At 35.2% G+C, this 21,106-nt stretch overlaps 1 long non-coding RNA gene and 1 pseudogene across 1 annotated transcript; one reads left to right on the top strand and one right to left on the bottom strand.

Annotated features, from left to right (window-relative positions):
* The first annotated feature begins 313 nt into the window (after positions 1-313).
* The window catches only part of LOC109106870, a 33,708-nt pseudogene continuing 12,915 nt past the window's right edge, over positions 314-21,106 (top strand).
* Positions 11,870-20,904, bottom strand: LOC122144564. Its single transcript, XR_006159762.1, has 4 exons — positions 20,752-20,904; positions 20,422-20,507; positions 14,196-14,315; positions 11,870-12,393 (listed from the first exon to the last, which is right to left on the bottom strand). It is a non-coding gene; the product is annotated as an uncharacterized LOC122144564 (long non-coding RNA).

Genomic DNA, 21,106 nt, shown 5'->3' with positions numbered 1-21,106 from the left:
GAAGTGACTAGCTTGATTACTTCAGCGATTTTGGACGTTTGATTACTGCAAAGGAGAAAAGCAGAGATCGCCTCGTAAAAATCATGTACGGTGGTTCTTCAGAGCATAACCAGGAGCTCCCGCGCGTTTATTTTCACGAGATTCACCTGTAGGAGGAGCTCGCGCGCGTAAAGCCCTATCCTAATCCTAACCTTCTGGAAAGCGCCTAACGGACTTTCTATACTAGACCCCATCTGTTTGTTTTTATCCCCCGAAAACTCTGACTTGGTGCGAAGTGTTGGAAGTGCCCCTTACCTTTGCGGACATTGTTGTGATGCGCATTCCGGTAGAATCCGAGCACCAGCCGCAGTTCAGTCCGCCGTCCAGCAGCCTTCAGCCACGGTGGGCGGGGGAAGATGAGCGAGTGCGCAGAGGAGCCGAACGCGGCGCTGCCGAGATGACTCCGACAGCAAAAACGACAACCGGACGATGGACCGGAGATGGGGAATCGCGGGACCCACCCCCGCCGAGCCACAGTGCGGACGGACGGAACCCAAACCGTTCTGTGCTCAGTGCTGCCGTCTCACTGGAGGTGCAACAAAACTCTCCCGGTGGCGTTCAAGGTTAGAAAGACGGTTTAATAAGATGTGATTATTATTATTATTATTATTTATTTATTTTTTTTTACAAACATCATATGATTTTTAACAGAACCAGCATTTGCATATGGTTAAACTTTATCATGCACAATAACTAGTGATCTATTCATTTCTTGACATGTAGATCATACACCTTTTTCGTTCATATACTAATTAATTTTCGTGTCATATAACGAATTAATTTTTATTATTAATTTTAAACCAGGGAATTATTGGTCCCAATCAGATTTGAAGAATCTCTTTTACGAGACCTTGACAAGATCCAGACCGCATTTAAAAATGCACTACATTACATAAAACACACGTTAATATGAGTAGGAAAGAAAAAACACAATCATCAGTTTGTAAGTATAGCCTATCTATATATATATATATATATATATATATATATATATATATAATATATATATAAAAGGTTTATTTAGATCTCATATGTAATCAAACTTTTATCACGTTCAACTACTTATTAACACTTTTAACAAAAAAAAATAAATAAATAAAAAAATAAAAAAATATATAATAATGATAATAAATCTGCAGGTTTTTACTATTGTAATGACTTAAAATTATTTATGTTTTATCAGTGTTTTCGTTTGCTTTAACGGATTTAATAGTATTTTTTATCATTATTATTATATGTTCAGATCAGATGTTAATTTATGGGAGTTACAGATGTTTGAAATGAGGAATCTGCAGTGCATGGAGAGAGAGAAGTGAAATCTGAGAGATTTTGAAGCTATTCATAGATACAAACACAATGCATGTTTAATCACACCGCCTCAATTACACACAACTATTATACTTTCACTAAAGATAGAGTGTTTCATACGAACAGACAGCAGATCAGTATCTGTAGCAGGAATCATTTGCGCTCGGGGCTTATTCTGTTAACATTTTTGTTCGTCGTTATTTGAGCTTGTAAACTCTGAGCCCTCCCTGCTCACACTGAGCATCAAAACATTCCCCTGAATTAAACCTCATTTTGCAAGTTGGTGTTTTGCGAGCTGGTCTCAAAAAAGATTTAGCTGCTTGTATAATTTTCACTTGTACTAGCAAAATCCCAGTTTTGAAAAAGAAAAAAAAAAAAAAAAAAGTGGCACATTAACCTTTGTGCATTTTAGAAAGAAAACAAAAGTAGGCCTATAATGTTAACAGAATTAAAGTATTGGTGTGTTTTAGTTATGCTGACTTCACCAGATGTTTCTGACCAATTAAAGTGGAATTTCTTACATACACAATAATTTTTAAGGTCACATTAAAATCTGTGTAGTGATATATTTTCAGGTTTTAATAGATTTATGGTGTTATTAACCCTCTGAGGCCAGCAGTCTCACTTCATAATGTCCCTTCTAATTCAGGATCAAGCCTTGTTTTCATCAGAATATGAATAAAACAGTCAGGACTGCCAGTGAAATGCAGGGTAAATTACAGAGAGACAGTCACAGTGTGTCCGTTTTCTGTTCAGGTGGTCGCATCTGGGAGCGATGTTTCTGCTTTGGGACGACTGTTGTGACAGTTCTGGCAGGAAATGACGAGAACTACTCGGCCCCCGAGCTGCGAAACGCCTCGCTGCTTCATGAAGAATCAGGCTGGGCGCGTTTCATCAACGACCTGAGATTTGTTGGCAGGAGTGGAAGAGGTTGGTACTTCCCACTTTAATTTTATTTATTCTTCCACTGGCTGCTTCGTTTGCTTTTGGCTGAATCATAAAAAAGTGTAAAATCACGCCAAGACATTTCATTTAACATAATGTGCGACAGGTTGGAAATAAAACATTTCGGGCATGCGGTGCAACAGTCCAAATTGGACTGAAAGTCAAGTTTTACTGCAAACAGTCGATTAAAAAATGGATTGATGCAGTGCATAGATTGCCTTTCTGTGTAGCCTTTAAAACAATTATGCAAATTATGCACTGCATGTTTTACATGAACACAAATAGGACACTTTCCAAGATTCCTCACTTAAAGAATATTAAAAAAAGAGCTGCAGAAAGAGGGTGCTGGGGGAATGGAACCACAAAAAATAAGGCTTATTATGAGAGATTGGTGCCCACCACAGCATCAACAGTTTGAGTACTTCCATGTTGAGAATAAGGATGCTTGTTCCAAAAAACAGACTGTCCTTTAAGTATTCCCAAAGCCTAATGCACAAAAAAAAGAGTAGTAGGCTGTAACCGTTGCCAAAAATAAAAACTGTACAAGTGCTTCCAATCATTTCACTGGCATTTCCTAATCTAATACTTTTGTTGTTACATCCACACCACAAAAAAAAAAAAAAAAAAAAACACTAAAACGCAGAACCAAAGCTCAAACAGATCACCTTATGTTATGTGTGGCTGCATGCTGCTTTTGATATGCTTGCAATTATGGGTCAGTCAAAGACAAAATCCACACTCTTGTGAGGCGAGTCCTGTCGGAAGGGAGAAGGCATTGAGAGCGCGCAGGCCTTGAAGTGTCCCGCAGGACCAGGCCAGTGAGATCAGAGGAGGCGGTCTGTCTGCCGCTGGAGGCTGCGTATCTCGGGCGGGCGTGCGGTCTGGTAGACTTGCCCTACTTAATCCCACACGGGCAATTAATGTGAGGCACGGACGTGTGCAGCAGGGAATCCCTCGCACAGCACCCACAAACGAACACTCGAAAACAGCTCCAGGTGTTTGGGGAAGTGCGGTCGACCTATGGGCTGCTCAATGGCTGATACAGTATGTATAATGTGATAAACATCAATGTTGTCTGATATTTGGTTATTTTCAGGTTTATCAGTATATACAGAAGTGGTCATTCTGCCAGTGTTAATTCCAAAATCTGAAAAGATATAAAATATATAAAAATATGCATTCTTGAGTGAGTAAATAAAGTGTAAAACAGTGTTAATTTTAATTCACATTTTTTATGCATTGTATTTTTCTATCATTTATTATATACATTTATTAAACTAACTGCATTGGACAATCAATTTGTAATATTAGATAGATAGATAGATAGAAAGATAGATTAGATAGATAGATAGATAGATAGATAGATAGATAGATAGATAGGATAGATAGATAGATAGATAGATAGATAGATAGATGATAGATAGATAAAACTATCAAAATATTGTAATAATGAATATCCGTAAATATTGTGCTAATGTAAAACGTGTTAGCTTTTAATTAATTACAATATTAAATGAGACACATGCAATATTTATATATATATATATACATATATACTATATATATATAGATATATATATATATATGATATGGTTAAATAATACATTCTAGATATTAATTTAGAACATTTTATTTACATGTTTATTTATTTATATAGATTTTATATTACATTGGTCATCAGCCATCAAGATATTGTTATATTGCTGATGAGCTTTTGGACAATTAAAAAGAAACAAAAATATCAGTTAACCACTACTTCACACAACATTTACACTAAATGCATGAAATATATTTGATAAAAAGAGATTTTTTACTGCTGATAGATTTTGGAACAAATATGGGGAAAAAAAACTGTTAAATCGGCCTTGTGGACATGAATTTGCCAATAATTTGGTCCATAAATCATGTAGATTGCAACTCTGTGGTTTCATTTGCTGATGTATCTGTTATGAGTCCGAGTGGACAATTGGCCGTGTATAACGCGGTGGTTTCTTGGTCCTCAGCGCATTCCTGCACCAATGCATGTCCTCACACACCCCTCAACACGCTATCAGTGTGCGGTGTTGTGTGCATCCGTGTTATCTCCTCACAGCTGTCACAGTCAACAGGGCCTTGGCCCGCATGGAGACCCACACCTTCACAGGCTTAGGTTTCTTCTATCTGGAAGAGGAAGTCAGGGAGGAGATAGCACAGCATAAGGAAATTAGATATGGAAAACGATACGAGGCGCAATGTGGAAGATTAGAAATAAGATCGACCACAATCAAACAATGACAGCAGAAAGAATAACCCGCCTCAAATTACTAAAAACAACTGCATTTTCTGAGACAAAACCCTTGATTTATGCGGAAACACTTTTGTGTTTTCAGAAGTACTGCGGCATTATTTATGAATGGATTTGGATATACTGGTTCGGTTAGGACAGGACGGGATGTTTGTTGTTGATCAGGACTTTATGCATTTCAGATGCAGTCTGTCTCGTTCTGTTTAGGAAATCATTTCGAAAAGAAAACCCCTTCTGAATGAGCCAGCATTTAGGTTATTTTTAGTTGCTGGACACCAATACCGTTGGATGGATGGCAGATGCCAGGGTTGGTTTAGAGCTGGAGCAGGACCACGCAGCCGCGTGTGTTTGGTATCAGCTCGCTGGGACGGGCTCGGGTGGGTCTGTGAACGTGCTTTTGAGGGCTTATGGACGGATTCCTGTGGGAGAAAAGAAAACTAATTACTTCAGCAAAACTTATTGCATAGCATATACAAGAATATCAGGAAATCAAAAATGTGGGAGTGTTTATACTATAAAATGGTATTTAATTAATTCTATGTTCAATTTATGTTAGAAAGAGCTTTAGAAAGATTTATTGCATAATGTTAACAAGAATGTTGGTAAATCAAAAATGGTGCAGTTCTAGAAAACACATATGCACATGAGAAATGCAATAGCTAATGAAGCCAAAAACTCAAGGAGTTAGAGTTAGTCAATTATCCCCAGTTCAGCCTGATGGATAATCTACAGTAAGAAGCCCTCAAGCCAAGTGTAGCTGCCTGTCGTATTGTGTCAGTCCTTTCCACCCACTTCTTCCTGTCTTATAGCAGATCGCGCTCTGAGAATGTGTCATGCCTGACTTCACAGCATGCTTTGCACATTACTGCTGAGTTTGCCTCATTAGAAGTATCTTAGTATTTCCTGTGTGCTACTGACAGAAAGCGTCACCTCTTTAGTGTAACAATATCTCGTGTTGAAGTTAATTGGAAGTTTTCTAAACACTACGAGTGCGCACATTTATGAACTTTTCATCTGAAAAATGTTAGTCAGTAAAAGGTCACATAAGATGAAAATCTGTGACCGCAGGACCCCACCTTCACACCCAACCCTCTAATGTTCACACATAAAAGAATAACGACTTATAACAGCACAGCTGCGGATGTATATTCTTGGCTGCTTTAAAAAAGGAAACCCAAATGCCAGTGCATGAAAAGTACTGTTGCTTTATAATATTATTTATATGTAATGTTAATGTATAATCTTTTACATTTATATAGTAGTGCTCCAAAAGTAAACTTTTAATTTAAAAAATCCTGAAGAGAGATCCACCAATAATAGTGTATGCATTACTTTTTTAGCAGTATAAAATCTCTTAAATATCAATAGATTGATACATATGAATAAAAAAATATTAAATTTATAAAAAAATATATATATATATATATTTATTAATCCAAAAAATCTTTCAATGAAATACATTTAAATATATTTACAAAACATTAAAAAATATTTTCATGATTCACATATGCTTTAATATTTACATAATAATATTATTTATAACTAATGTTATAAAGTCACTGTTGTATGGTTTATTCCACTTGGATGAATGCTTTATGAATTCTAACATGGTCTGTTTTATGCATTTTTGATTTGTCATGTCCAACAACTGATAATTACAAATTCAATGCTCAGCAAGGGTCACTTTCCAAACTAATTCCATTATTCTGTTGCGCCCAGGCCTTTTCAATCGGCCAAGTTCCTCGCAGTTAAAATCCCACCGTCACCAGCAGAGAAATGCAAATGACGGGTGGCCATGAATGCCACACATTGTCCGGTGGATTAATCGGGTTTGAACCTTTTTGTGTTTTGCAGGAAAGAGCTTCACGCTGACAATCACAGTATTCACGAACCCACCGCAAGTGGCTACTTACCACCGAGCCATAAAGGTCACAGTGGACGGACCGCGGGAGCCGCGAAGTGAGTACCACCCCAAATATCACACATCATGTGACTAGCACACGCAAAACGAGATGAATGATGTTGTGCAGCGTTGTCACACAGCCCCCTCCCCGCACACCCATAAAACAATAAATGCTGCATAGATTGTGTTACATTACTGTTTTAAAAATGTATTCTGCACGCCTCAATGCACAAAGACGGCCTTTGAGGAGCAGCAGGCGTGTTCAGCGAGAGGCAAATACAAACACGTGCTGTTGAGGCCACTCGACTTGTGAAAATGTTTACTGTATTGGCCTCTTGTGTCTGTCTGTCAACGTGCTCTTAAGAGCGAGCGCCTGTACAAACCCCTCGACCTCTGACCTGCACTCTGGCTGTGTTCTCAATAGAATATTAGCGTACTGCATACTGTGCTGTATTTAAACCCGCTCAATTATAATAATAAACAATAATAAATATATAGAAAATTAATATACATACATTTTGTGACTATACATTTTTACATTATCACATTCACAAAAATGTAATTAAAAAAAATTGCACTCAGGAATTGCTTGTAAATTTCACAACAAATTACAAAGAAACAGCAAGTAACACATTGAATTAAACGTAAAAATTTTGAAGTAGAAAAACTGAAATAGTATCTTTATTTACTACTTGGAAAAATCTTTTTTTTAACCACATTCTGAATGAAACAAGTGAAATACACTAGTTTAAAATTATTATGGCAAGATGCATACTATCTTCTTACTTTTTTTAAATAGTTTAAATAGTATAGTGCATTATTTCATGAAAAACATTTTAAACTGTATTTTACGTCACATGACCTGATTATGTTAATATTCATTCAGAATGTGCCGCCTGTTGTAAGTAAAACAAAGATTATTGGAATATGTTTTAAATTGTAATTATACTTCTTCAATTTTTTCTACTTCTAAATTTCATGTTCAGTTCAATGCATTACTTGCTGTTTATTTGTAATTATTTGTGGAATTAACTTATATTTGTGTGGGATGTGCAGTCAAGTCAGCTATGTTGCCAGAAATGGTGTCCCCAACTAAGCAAGCCAAAGGTGACAGCAGCAAGGAACCAAAACTCTGATGGGTGACAGAAATGGAGAAAAAATCTTGGGAGGCTCAGTTGGGGGGCCAGTTCTCCTCTGACCAGATGAAACCAGCATGGTGTGCTTTAATTCCAGGCTGCAACACAGGTCAGATTGTGCAGAGGACTTGTCTGGTTCCCATGGTTTTGTGCTGATGGTCGTCGAGGTGATGAGGAATCCTCACTCTACCTCTCACCTAGACGCACCTATCTCAAATGACATCTCATGACATTAAAGGCTCTACACTTCTTCTCTACGTACTGATCCACCATCTGGACTGGATCTGGTGGCTACAGTGACCATCTGATCTGGATACAGACTGGATCTGGTGGCTACAGTGAACTCCGAATAAGAATGAAACAGACTAATATTAGCGTAGATGCCATTCTTTTAACGATGTAGCAAGTACATTGTGTGTTATTGGAAGTGTTCCCGGTTTACCTAATTAATGCAGCCTAACAATCCTTTAGGGGGCAGCTGTGGCCTAACAGGTTAGAGAATTGGACTTGTAACCAGAAGGTCGCAGGTTCCAGTCTCGGTGCTGGCAGGAGTTGTAGGTGGAGAGGATTGTGAAGCCCCGAACAGCGCTCTCTCTCCACCCACCCTTAATACCCATGGCTGAAGTGCCCTTGAGCAAGGCACTGAACCCCCAGTTGCTCCCTGGGCGCCTGGACCCATAGCTGCCCACTTTGTGCTTCTGGGTGTGTGTTCACTACTCACTGCTGTGTGTGTGCACTTGGATGGGTTAAATGCAGAGCACCAATTCCGAGTATGGGTTACCATACTTGACAAATGTCACGACTTTCACTTCACTTTCACTTTAACAGATTTGAATATTTGAAATGTGTTAGTGTGTTATGTGTAAGCCAGGTTAAAGTTTGGAGTTTGGACACTAAATAAGAAAAGGATCTGCTGCCCGCAGTTGATTTTGATATTCTAGGTATTATCAAATTGTCAGAGTTTTGAGATCGCAGTGGACGTGAAGGACAATAATGCGATATGAGCTCGCTCAAGTATTGAGGAGCTAAACTATTCAGGGCTTTATAAGTAATTAGAAAGATTTTAAAATGTATTCGTTGTTCAATAGAGAGTCAGTGTAGTGCACCAGTTGACAGAACCGGGCTAATATGCTCATACTTCCTGGTTCTAGTTTGGATCAGCTGGAGTTTGTTTATTAAGCATGCAGAACAACCACCCAATAAAGCATTACAATAATCTAACCCCGAGGTCATGAACGCATGAATTAACATTTCTGCATTTGACATTTAGAGCATATTTAGATAGATTCTTAATATGGAAAATGTGTGGTTTTACAAATGCTAGAAACATGATTTTCAAAGGAAAGATTGCTATCAAATAGCACACCTAGGTTCCTAACTGATGACGAAGAATTGACATCGCAGCCATCAAGTGTTAGTGTTCTAGTATTCCACACATATTCCATGATATTCCATGCATACAGAAAATTCACATACTTTGCACATTAAGAATAGTATGCTAGTATACTATTTTGAATACAGCCACGCTCTTTGTGCTGTACATTACGCGTTGAAGGAATAATCCATCCTATGGTTGGATTACAAAGAATTCAGGATATATTTCCAGACAAAATCCATTTTGTACATCAGTATTGGGTCATTATGTGATCAGCTAGATTTATAAAAACCACTGAGATATTTCTCAGACAAAAAAGAAACGCTTTAAAGTTTTACCGATACATTGAACAGAGACTTGTCACGGAAAAGAGAAACAGCCCAGTGTTTTCTCTCTCAGAGGAACCTGATCTGGCAAAAAGCTCCAGTTATCCTTCAATTATGAAAAAGCTGCTTCATTTGAGTTGATGTCTGGACTTGTAAGTCCTGCGCACCATTTGCTTCAACTTCTCAGTTGCTCTTACTACCTGAAAAAAAAAAAAACCTGTTAGAAGACGCTGCCAAATTTCAGTTTTCACACTGAGCCCCAGGACCAGTAAATACACACAAGCTGTCATGAATTACTTTCATGTGGCAGAGAATAGAACCAGGAGCACGCCGTGCTTGACTTGTCTTTAGTACGTGTTTATATTCAAGTCTGTTGCAGTCTGACATTATGGACAAAGTTCTTAAAAAGACAACCTTTTGTGGCGGGATAATCTAATAAAAGTACATCACATTCTGTCAGCTGTTAATGGTGACTGACAGATGTTTCTTTACACATACGTTTTATGCAAACCGTTTTGCTTTCGGTGGTGAAATTACTCAAAGCTTTCGTGATATGACAGCAGGCTTTAAATATGCTGTTAGTGTACGTTTCTAAATGATTGCGCACAGAAAAAAAAAAAAAACAGATTAACTTTCAAGGAGGGACCAGAATATCATAAAACTGACTTGTGCTGGTAAGCAACCACATAGCAACGTGCCCGCCCACTTTTTCCGTGGCATTGGTTTCAGAAGTTTTTTTTTTTATTATTCATTTTTCTGTTGTGGATTATTTTAAAAAGCCAACAACCAAACCATCCAGCTACAAGGAGAATCACATTACAAACTTTGATTTGATTCAAAATAATATTTGACAAAAAGACAGTACAAGACTCTGAAATTTGAACAGCTTTAATGAGGGAAAGAACTACCATGAAGCATTTCGAATGACATAAAAAATTATGATGGAATTTAAAAGCTGAGCTCACCGCAGCTCTCTGATTGGAGGAATTTAAAAGCAGAGCTCGCTGCTATTCTGTGATTGGTGGAATTTTCTTCACAGAATCAACGGTAATGTAGTTTTAACCCACAAATTCCACAGTCCAACATGATTCTTTAAAAAATAAGTTGAAATAATAGCTTCGAAAATAGCAAATATGAACAATTAACAATCTCTGACATTACAGTGTTTTTGTCTTTAACCCTTCTTAAATCCTTTAACAAATCTTTGACTCATTCTTTTTGTCAACTTGTTTTCTTTGAGTTAGCACAGGTTTTGTAGTTTTGAAACAGATTGGTCGTAGGCCTCACTGAACTGAGCTTACGCACCTCAGTTTTTTAATGATAGAAGAAATATTTGTGGATAATTTTGACAATGTTCACTCAAAACCTGAGATGTTTAAACTACATAATACAAAACCTGTGCTAACGCAAAGAAAACAAGTTGATGAAAATATTAAATCCAGGTTTTGCATTATGTGAAATTTATAAGCAATATTTTGACCGGGAACACCACGAGTTGGAAAAATACCCTCGAAAAAGAACTAAAATTATCAGCTTTTTTGGGGAAGTTGTTATACCCTACTGCTCAGTGCTCACTAGCATTTTATGACTGCAATGAACCCAACGTGAGAGTTAAAGGGTTATCACTAAATATCTATTTCAAAAAGGAGAACTTGAATGGATTTTTATTTTTTTATTTTTATGGAACCTGACTGTTACACTGTATCCCTCATATATATATCGTATTCAGAGATAACCTTCTGGCGACAAAACCAACAATATCGCTTCTTGTTTTCTTCCTTCTTTTCCTCCTCGTCTCAATTAACACATCTGGTTTTGGAGGCACTTGTGATCTTCATTCATTACGGATTAATAAGACCCTCGGGCATCTCTGATGTGACGGCCTTTCATCTCACACAGCTCATTCATCTTCAGTTTTTCTGACTTTGTGTGTATGCATTTTTCAAGGAAAATAACAGTCATGACTACCAAACATTGCTTCTGTTGGTGTAAACACAAACGTTTTAGCATATTGTCTACAACATTTTTTTAAGTTAATAGAAACCATACAGACATTTAAAAAAGAAACTAATAAAATTACAACATAACAAAATCTAAATTACTAAAACTTTAACTAAAATAAAAATGAAAAACAAAAATATATATAAAAAAACTAATTCAAATTATAAGCAAAAAAATACATAATTGTACACTGTAAAAAAAAAAAAAATAAAAAAAAAAATTAAATAAAATCCCATAAAATTCCAGCAATTTTTATTTTATTTTTTTTACATTATTGTATATTAATGATACTAAAATAACACTGGTATAAACATATAAATTCAACTAAAATTTACTCAAAATATATTCGCTCACCTTTGTGTTTTTCCAAACATGTATGACTTTCTTTCTGCTGTGGAGTACAAAAGAAGATATAGTTTTTTTTCCCATATAATGGAAGTCTATGGGGTCTAAAAAAAAGGCCAACCTGTATGAGAGAAATAAGAGTGACATCATCTGAAAAGGAAAATCATTTCAGAGACAGAGCAAGATTACAAACTATTTTCCTTTGGAATAACATGCAACAATGAATCTCAAATGAGACCAGGAAAATTCAAATGAACAAGATACATTTTAATAGTTTCCAAAGGGGGGTTTCCAAAAGAATTTTGGTAAACATTTCATAAAAGATCCTATTTTTAATACCTTTTGTGCAATGGAAAGATTTTAAAACCTTTTGTGCAATGGAAAGATTCTATGGATGTTAAAGATTCTTCATGGATTCTTCATTAATGCCAATAAAGTACCTTTACTTAACAGAGAATAAGAACACAATAGCCTCGTCTGAGGTTTGCTGAGGTCTTTCATGTAATTTAATAGCTTTGATTTTTGAGCAGAAGATGTTTCAGGTCGATCTGCTCTCCTTCGATCCCACACTATCTATCCCAAAGTCTATTTCTCATGCGCATGCTGCTGTTTCTAAGCGGAAGCCAGGTGGCCAGGCAGGAAATGACACATTCAGAGGCATTTCGAGTTGTGCAACGTCCTGTGAGTGTGTCGTGTAGCTGCCTCTGCCTCTGCCTGTTTACACATTCCTCCTGCGCTTAAGAGAGAAAAACAGAGAGAGACGCACACAAAAACTCGCATTCAGAGAGAGACAGACAGACATTCAGACCTTTAATTAAGCTTCAGCGTCATTCACTTCTTTCATTTGCTCAGAGGTTGCTCTTTCATTGCTCATGTGGGAGATTTAATCGCGTTCTCTGTTTATGTATCAAATTGTCAAGCTTCTCCTGAAATTCCAACTCAAGTGAGATAATTGTTGACATACAGGGTAGTAAGAGCACAGAGCAGCAGTATAAAATGAATCTGGAGAAAATGCCAGAGGAGACATGTGAGATTTCTGGGGTCATTTTCATATAGGAGAAACATATGAGATGCAGGAGACTGGATTTGCTCTGCTGGAAAATCCAGCACTTGGTAGTTGTTTTGCTGGTAGACCATCTTAAACCACCAACAAACAACCAGACCAGCTTAGACCAGCTAGTCAACAGATACCATGTTCCAAAACACAGCTAGCAGCTAAAAGTGGATTTTACATCAGGGAGGAGAAACTATTCAGATCAGTGTTACTTTAGTATCATCGAGAGAGATATTTCATTAATAGTTTGACTTATTTTAGATTTTTATATTTCTCATTTTTATTTTAATTTTAGTGATAGTAATTTTGTTGTGTTTTTGTTATCTTTATTTTTTGTCTATATTGTTTTTTTTTATGTTAGTATCATTGAGAATATTTATAATCATTATTAATAGTTAAAATTTTTTATTTCTATAATTATATAGTATTATTTATACTTTTATAGTTTTTTATTGATTTTATTTCAGTATCCTGAGAGTATTAATAATTATTAATACCTTGAATTAGTTGCATTCTAATTTTAGTTTTTAGCATGTCTTTAATGTCTATTTTATAAAATATTGTATTTCAGTTTTAGCTATTTTAGTACATTACATTTTTAATATTGTATTTCAGATAATGTTTTGTTTAGTATAGTATTATAACATATTATTAATTTAAATTAATAATTAAAATTAGTTTTAATATTTTTCCATTTTTAATTTATTTAAACATTTTAGCAATTTTGTTGCGTGTATTTGTCATTATCATTTTATTTATTTATTGATTTATTTATTTATTGTCTATTTTGTGTTCTATGAGAAATATTTTCTCAGCAACTAGCTGAAACAAAGTAAGTTTTCATATTTTATTTTATTTCAGATAACATTTACTTTAATTCAAGTAACAATGTTTTTTTTATGGTTTTAGTTGATTATAATAACCCTGACTGAGATCTCAACCCTAACTTCAGGAGAAAAACAGCATCTCACATCTACATAGCCGAGTGTCACTATAGTAAGACTGCTTGATTAACCTGCATAGTGTGTATGTTTTCATTGTTACTAAGGTGGTCCACACTGTTTAAGCTATTGAGAAAGTGCAGATATATTTTGTCTAGCATGAAATTCCCCAACAACGCCTACTCATTTGTAAAGAAAATATCACTTATGAGATTCAACTGGAGACTGATCCAATTATATTCAGCCAATGGGAGCCAAGACACACAACAAGACAAGCATCACTATTATTGCTTCAGCTATTGAACTTCAGCGTGTTACTCAAACCAAAGCTTGTTGCGCTGTTCTTTAGCGAGTGATCAGACTGAGGGTTGGATGGTGTTGGTGGTAGGTCTGGTCGCACAGGGCTGTGAGTGTGAAGCGCACACTGCTGTAATCATTTGGCGGCTCTCGTGTAACTGTGGTTATTAAGAGTAATTTGGACTAATAGACTGGGAGGAGCGGCTCAGGCGTTTCAGAGAAGGGCCTGTGTTACTCTTACCACCATGACTGCCAGTGTTCCTCGCAAACCATCATAATAGCGCCATTCTTAAGTCGATATCTGATCCTTTAGCGCTGGTTTGTTGGTGGGCTTGACAAGTGAAAGACAGCCTCTATAAGCCTAGAAGAGGGAAAAGAACAAAATCAATATACAGTCACGCCAATTGATTCTTATAATGTCATGTAAAACCATTTATTAGAGAAGGTGGCACTTTAAAAAAGACAGATACAGCAGCACACAAAATGCATTTGGACTGTTTATGGAAAGTTTGCTTCACTTTAAGAATCATAGATATAAAGAGGGTAGCATCATTTTTAATATTGCACTTAATAGCCTAAATATAAAAATTTTGAATGCAAGTAATCTTGCAGGGTTTGTGCTATGCAGTGTTATTTTAGTATTCATTGAGATACTAATATAGTTTTTATAAATATTTTTTATTTGTTTGTATTTTCCATATTCATTTTAATTTTAAAGTTTTTTTTAAATGTGTTTTTGTAATTGTATTAGTTTTTTTCCCTTTTTGTTGATTTTTTAAAATTTAAAATTATTAATTATTTTATTTATTATTATTTTTTTTTTTTACAGTTTCAGTTACAAGTTATTTTAGTACATTAAGTTAAACCAAATGAAAATGAGAAATGTTTTTTGGCAACAGTCTTATTTTAGTTTCACATCACTAAAATGTTAATTTTATTTTTATTAATATTTTGAGTAAAACTAATTAAATGTATATTTTATTAATTTGTTCAAAATTACTTTTTATTAATTTCAAAATGTTTATGCTTTTAATTTTAGTTTCCGTTTTAGTTAACTATAACTAACCTGCTTGGCAACTAGCTGATGTAATAAGTTAAATAATTTAAAAACTTAAGGTATTTGCCAAGATTATCCGTGATGCTGTGTTTTGACTGCCATGAAGACGGCTGGAAAAGAGCTATTGTCTCATGCAGACCTCAGTCAAACACGTTTCATAGAGGAAGAATAAACATAAACTGACGTAAAGTAAAATATATATATATATATATATATATATATTACTTTATGTCAGTTTATATTTATTTTAATTCAAGTAATGCAATTTTTTAAGGTCTTAGGGTTTTTTTGTGTGCATGTGTGTGTCTTGTTGTGAAAAAGTGTTAAGTGTGCCGTTTCTTTACTTAGTGATAAGATGCACCATTTTCACCTGATGGACCATAAATAACAAACTGATCAATTTTAAAATAGGTTTCTTCAATTATACAGAACCGTTCTTAACTGGACTGTACTGTAGATCTTCTGCTCCAGTGCTGTGATATGGCATCACTGAAAATAAAACAAGCATTTTAAGCACAAGTTTTGTGCACAATCTAGACTAATTAAGGTAAACCTATGTGAAGAGTGCACACTGGAGTCTCTTGCTTTGCCCGTGTTGGCTCTGTTAATTAATGCCACATCACATAGGGGAGATGGAAAACATGGCTTGTTTTTAAAAAAGTATTTGCCAAGATTATCCGTGACGCTGTGTTTTGACTGCCATGAAGACGGCTGGAAAAGAGCTATTGTCTCATGCAGACCTCAGCCAAACACATTTCATAGAGAGAGCAATACGGTAAATGGTGTAAAAGTTTTTCCACCATTATCAAATTCGCACACTTCTTTTTGATTTTATCTCTTACGTTCATTCTTGTTTACTTCTCATTAGGTTTGAGACAGTAGGGTACGTCGAGGCTAAAGGACCCTGGGGTAAAAGGCACTGATTGTATTTTTACTCACAAAACACAAAATAACAACAAACACTGCATTAATATCATAATCATTTGCTTGTGCTATTAAATTTTTAGACAAATTATGTTACTCAATCAATGCTAAATAAAAATAAATATATTTTCACCAGCAAATGTTAGTTTTTAAATATACGAAAAATAAAATAAATCACATACATTACTATATTTTTTACACCAGATTTTTAAAAATAAATAAATAAAATACAAAATAACAAAAGCAATAAACAACAAATAAACCAGACAAAATATAAAATATAAAATATAAAATTCTAAATTTAAATGCAATTTTTAGGTTGAATCAAAGCACAATTATTTTACCATTTCTTTTTACACAAATAATGTTACTCAATTAATACTAAATAAAAATAAATATATTTTCCACCAGAAAATGTTAGTTTTTTATATATATAAAAATAAATTTTTACAAGATTATTATTATTATTATTATTTACAAAAAATATTTGTAAATAAATAAATAAAATCATAACAAAAAACACCACATTAATATTGCAATCACCTGTTCATGCTAACTTAATTTACCATTTTTTTCAAAAAAAAATTACCACAATAAAACAATACAAAAAACATATAAAAACATAACATATTTCTTACTAATATATATATATATATATATAAATACATATGTATAAATTAAGTTTTTAAATAAATAAATATATATCTATATATATATATAGAAATATATATGTATAAATTAAGTTTTTTAAATAAAATAAATTGCTAAATACTAAATAAATAAAAATACTAAATATCAAAAAACACCACATTAATATTGCAATCACCTGCTTGTGCAATAAAATTGTAAAATTTGCATGCAATTTTGAGGATTTTTTCCCATATTATATATATATATATATATATATATATATATATAATATATATATATATATATATATATATATATATATATAATACACATTTTTCATTAGAATTTTGTTTTATTAAATAAATATATTTCTATTTTCGTATTAGCCCTGTTGTCCTCTACCTCAAAAAATCTTTAATGCTTTCTCAGGCTAAAGGAATGAATTAATCTTTCTTCTGCGGCTTCAGTGTTGTGCCACTACATGTTTCAGAGTATTGTTTGCATAACAGCTTCTGACAATCAATATGTTGCACATAAGATCTTCTATTGAAGTTCGATTGTTTACGCTGCGGTTTGTGCGGAGCCGCTCTAATTGCTCAAAGCTGAAATGAGCATTAGCCGTGAAACTGTGATGTTTCTCTCTCTTTGAACGTGGCTCTGCGTGTCCAGACAGGTAGACGCACACAAAACACGTACAGTAGGCCTTCAGACAAAAGTCAATGCAGGCCACTGAAAATAAAGCTAATGCAGGATGGCTCACATAAGAAAGATCTTCTCGTACTTTCCCCATGTGAGACGTGAATGTAAGAAAAGTATGCAACTTTTGGCAGAGAAACCTGATGGCTTCAATCAACAACACCGGGTTACACATGACTAGAAATACACCAATACAGTATATTGCCCAGGTGAAGTGGTTTATATTTAGCTGTTTTGGAAACACTGCATGCTTATATATTATTTATACTTAATACTAATGGTTTGTATTAATGGCTGGCCTTTAAAAAATTGCTTGCAAATCTCTCATTATGCTACATTATCACCATACTGGATTCAGTCTTGTTTTATTTCAATTAGCACAGGTTTTGATTATCTTATTGGACTGACTGGTCATTGATCTCAGTTCATGCACCTCTGTTTATGATTGAAAAAGCATTATTTGTGGATCATTTTGGCAATATTAGCTCGAAAACTGAGGTGCATAAGCTACAAAATACAAAAGCTGTGCTAACTGAAAGAAAATAAGTTGATAAAAGTATTTAATCTGATATTTGGTAATAATATGGCATAACAAGAAATTTATAAGCCATTAATTGTAGGCCAGTCATTTTTGACTGGGATCACCACAAGTGTAAAAAATCGCCAAAAAGTACAAAAATGACCAAACAAATTTTGGTAAGTTGTTTTATCCTGTGTGAGCAAAGTCAGTAAGCTTTAGTCCAGCGGTTCTCAATTCCAGTCCTCGCGACCACCTGCTCTGCACATTTGTTATGTCTCTCTTTGTTAACACACCTGATTCAGATAATCAGCTCATTAGAGCTTTTGAAAGTTCAAAAGAATGGCACTTATTTTAAATGGAAATATTCTGTAATTTTGTAAATGCCTTTTTTTATCAAAAAGAAAAAAAAAACATACTGAGCTCAAACTTTTCAACAGAAGTGTTTGTGCACTGACTATTGTGCATTAACCCCAATTGTGTCATTACTACAAAACAGAAGCAATATGACCTCCTCTAAAATATGTGATTTTTAGGGACCATTGCAACTATTCCAACTAGATCGATACATAGATCATCTTCGTTTTTCAGGATTCTGGCCTTTCTGGCCTGTGGAGACACATATAGCCCTGCTGTGCATGTTATATTTACGACTCGCATGGGGAAAATAGCCGATTTTTTGTCAGTTTGCCGTGAATTACCCTACGGCACAGAGTCGGTCTGGCCCCAGATCACCCCTCAAACAAATACACGTTGGCCCTGAAATAAGAGTTTGCTTGTTGGAGTCATACGCTTGCATGGTGTCTGATTTATAAAGCTCTAGTAGCATGTGTGCCCCTTCTTGGCGTAGTTGACTTCCTGAAGCTCTGAACACACGGACCACACAGGCGACTGGCGAACCTCCAGCGCTGCTTGGCTGCCGTCAGCTTTCTCCATTTCTCTCCCCCTCTCCGTCTACTTCTGATCCTCAGACTGAGCGGGCGTTCGGCCTCGTCCTGTCCTTAAAAAGCTTTCTTCCCCCCTTCACTAATTTCGCGGGAGCTGCCATGTGAAATAATCCATTGTTTGACTCTTCAGAGGAGTCGGCCCTCCGCGGCACGGCAATTAGAGAAATGAAATCTAGACAGATGTATGTTTCCCTTTCTTCTTCCATGCGTTTTATTCCCCGTGTCGCTGCGGCGTGATTGATGCGCTCTGACGGCTCTGGCTGATATTTGATGTTGAAAGCGTGCTGGTGTTTAACGAGCACAGGGTGTTATTGCGGGTCATGCCACTATCATATGGCAATTTAACATGCAGGCGGAGGTTTCGTCAACAACACGGCCACACAGTGTTTACACGCACATATTATTTTTCATCATTAGGCATTTTTGCATGAAAAGCTTCCTTTTGAGAAATATAAACAAACCTCTAACTGTAAGTATTAAAATATTGTTATAAGAAATTAATACTTTTATGCAACAAGGATGCATTAAATTGATCAAAAGTGACAGTAAAGACATTTATAATGTTGCAAAAGTTTTAGATTTCGAATAAATGCTGTTCTTTGGAACTGTCTATTTATCAAAGAATTCCTAAAAATAAAAATAAAAAGCAACACAACTGTTTTCAACATTGGTAATAGTAAGAATGTTTCATAAGGAGCAAATCAGCATATTAGAATGATTTCTGAAGGACACTGAATACTGGAGTAATGATGCTGAAAATTCAGCTTTGCATCAAAGGAATAAATTACAGTTTACAGTATATTCAAAAAGAAATCAGTTATTTTAAATTGTTAAAATATTTCCAAATTTTACTGTATTTTTGGTCAAATAAATGCAGCTTTGGTGAGCAGAAGAGTCTACAACATTATAAGAACAACCACATAACAACACCCTGGCAACCATCCATAACATTCCAGCATTGTGCCAGCAACTTTTGTAAAGACTACTTTCTTTCCCCCCACCCAAAGCAAAGTTTTGTTCTTCAGCCTTAAACTAATAATCCAAAATTTTTTGCTGTAACAGGATCTTTTTACTTTATTGGAGACGTGTCCATTTGAGTATTTGAGTTCTAGCACTGAGAGATGTTTTTGGCACTGATGTAAACGTAAGAGCACTTCTCCATGTCTCATAGGATGAGCATTAGGGATTTTCCTTTCGTACGTGCTGAATCATTCGCATGCCTTTTTTTTCATTCTGGAAATTTAGTCTTCAAATCCAAAAGTCATTTGCTTCTATCCTCTCCAGCAGTGCTCAGAACGTGTTCATAAGACACACATGACAGTGTTAAACGTGATATCAAAGTCTCTCAGGATAAAATCATCTGCTAAATGCAATAACTGTATGTAAATAATAGGGCTAACCAAACATTTCTGTACATGTTTCCTGTCCGGAGTTTCAAACAAAATTCTCTTAAAAAAAGACCCATACTCTCCAGCGGTGCTCAAAACATGTTCTTAAGACATACAATACATGACAGTGATAAACATGATATGCACTTGTGTAAGTCACTCGGGACAAATGCATCTGCTAAATGCTATAAATGTAAATATTAGGGTTACGAAATATTTCCATATGTGTTATCTCTTCAGAGATTCAGAAACACCAAAATCCACAATCAAAGGTCAGAAATATCATCAAATTTAAAAAAGCTCTATACCTTTTCTGTTTGGCAACTGTTGTCTCAATTCATCTGCTTTCCCAAGGAAACATCTGCTGATACTTTAATGATCTCCTTTATGTCTCCTGAGCAATTAAAGAGCAATACACTCTGAGTCCACAGACTCGCAATGACCTTTACATTATGTATTCACGTATTCACATCAGCGGTTTGCCTTATGTAACCCATGCTGATATTTACAGCTGCAGCAAGAAATTAAAAACAAATTAAAAGTCACAATTTTTTTTTTTTTTTATTACTTTATTATTATTATTATTATTATTATTTATTACTATTTTATTATTATTTACTTCAAGAGTTCGCACTTACATATAATATGGTAGAGCAATTAGTAGCATATTTGGCATGCTGTCCGGAGGAAGGGCTCCGAGCTCAGGATAGAGCCCGAACCCAGAGAAACCCCCCCATCCCAAGAATGGGATGAAATTCGATTAAGAGTGAGGTGTTGGGGTGGAGGCGGGATGCTGGAAAACTGTCGTGGAAGGGAGATAAGTTGGCTGTATATATATACCTGTATTGTGCTTGTTAAGGAGATCAGCTGACGAGCTCCAGCTGGGCCAGACTGATTGATTATCTGATCGTGCTCCTCCCGAACCTTGTTAATAAAACAACATATGGCGGAAAAAAACCTGAATTGCAAAATGTACATTTATTCAGAGGAAAA

This window comes from Cyprinus carpio, unplaced genomic scaffold (genome assembly GCF_018340385.1).
Source record: "Cyprinus carpio isolate SPL01 unplaced genomic scaffold, ASM1834038v1 S000006726, whole genome shotgun sequence".
NCBI classification, from domain to species: Eukaryota; Metazoa; Chordata; class Actinopteri; order Cypriniformes; family Cyprinidae; genus Cyprinus; species Cyprinus carpio.
The sequence above is the reverse complement of the archived record's forward strand: the minus strand, read 5'-3'. Positions and strand labels throughout refer to the sequence as shown.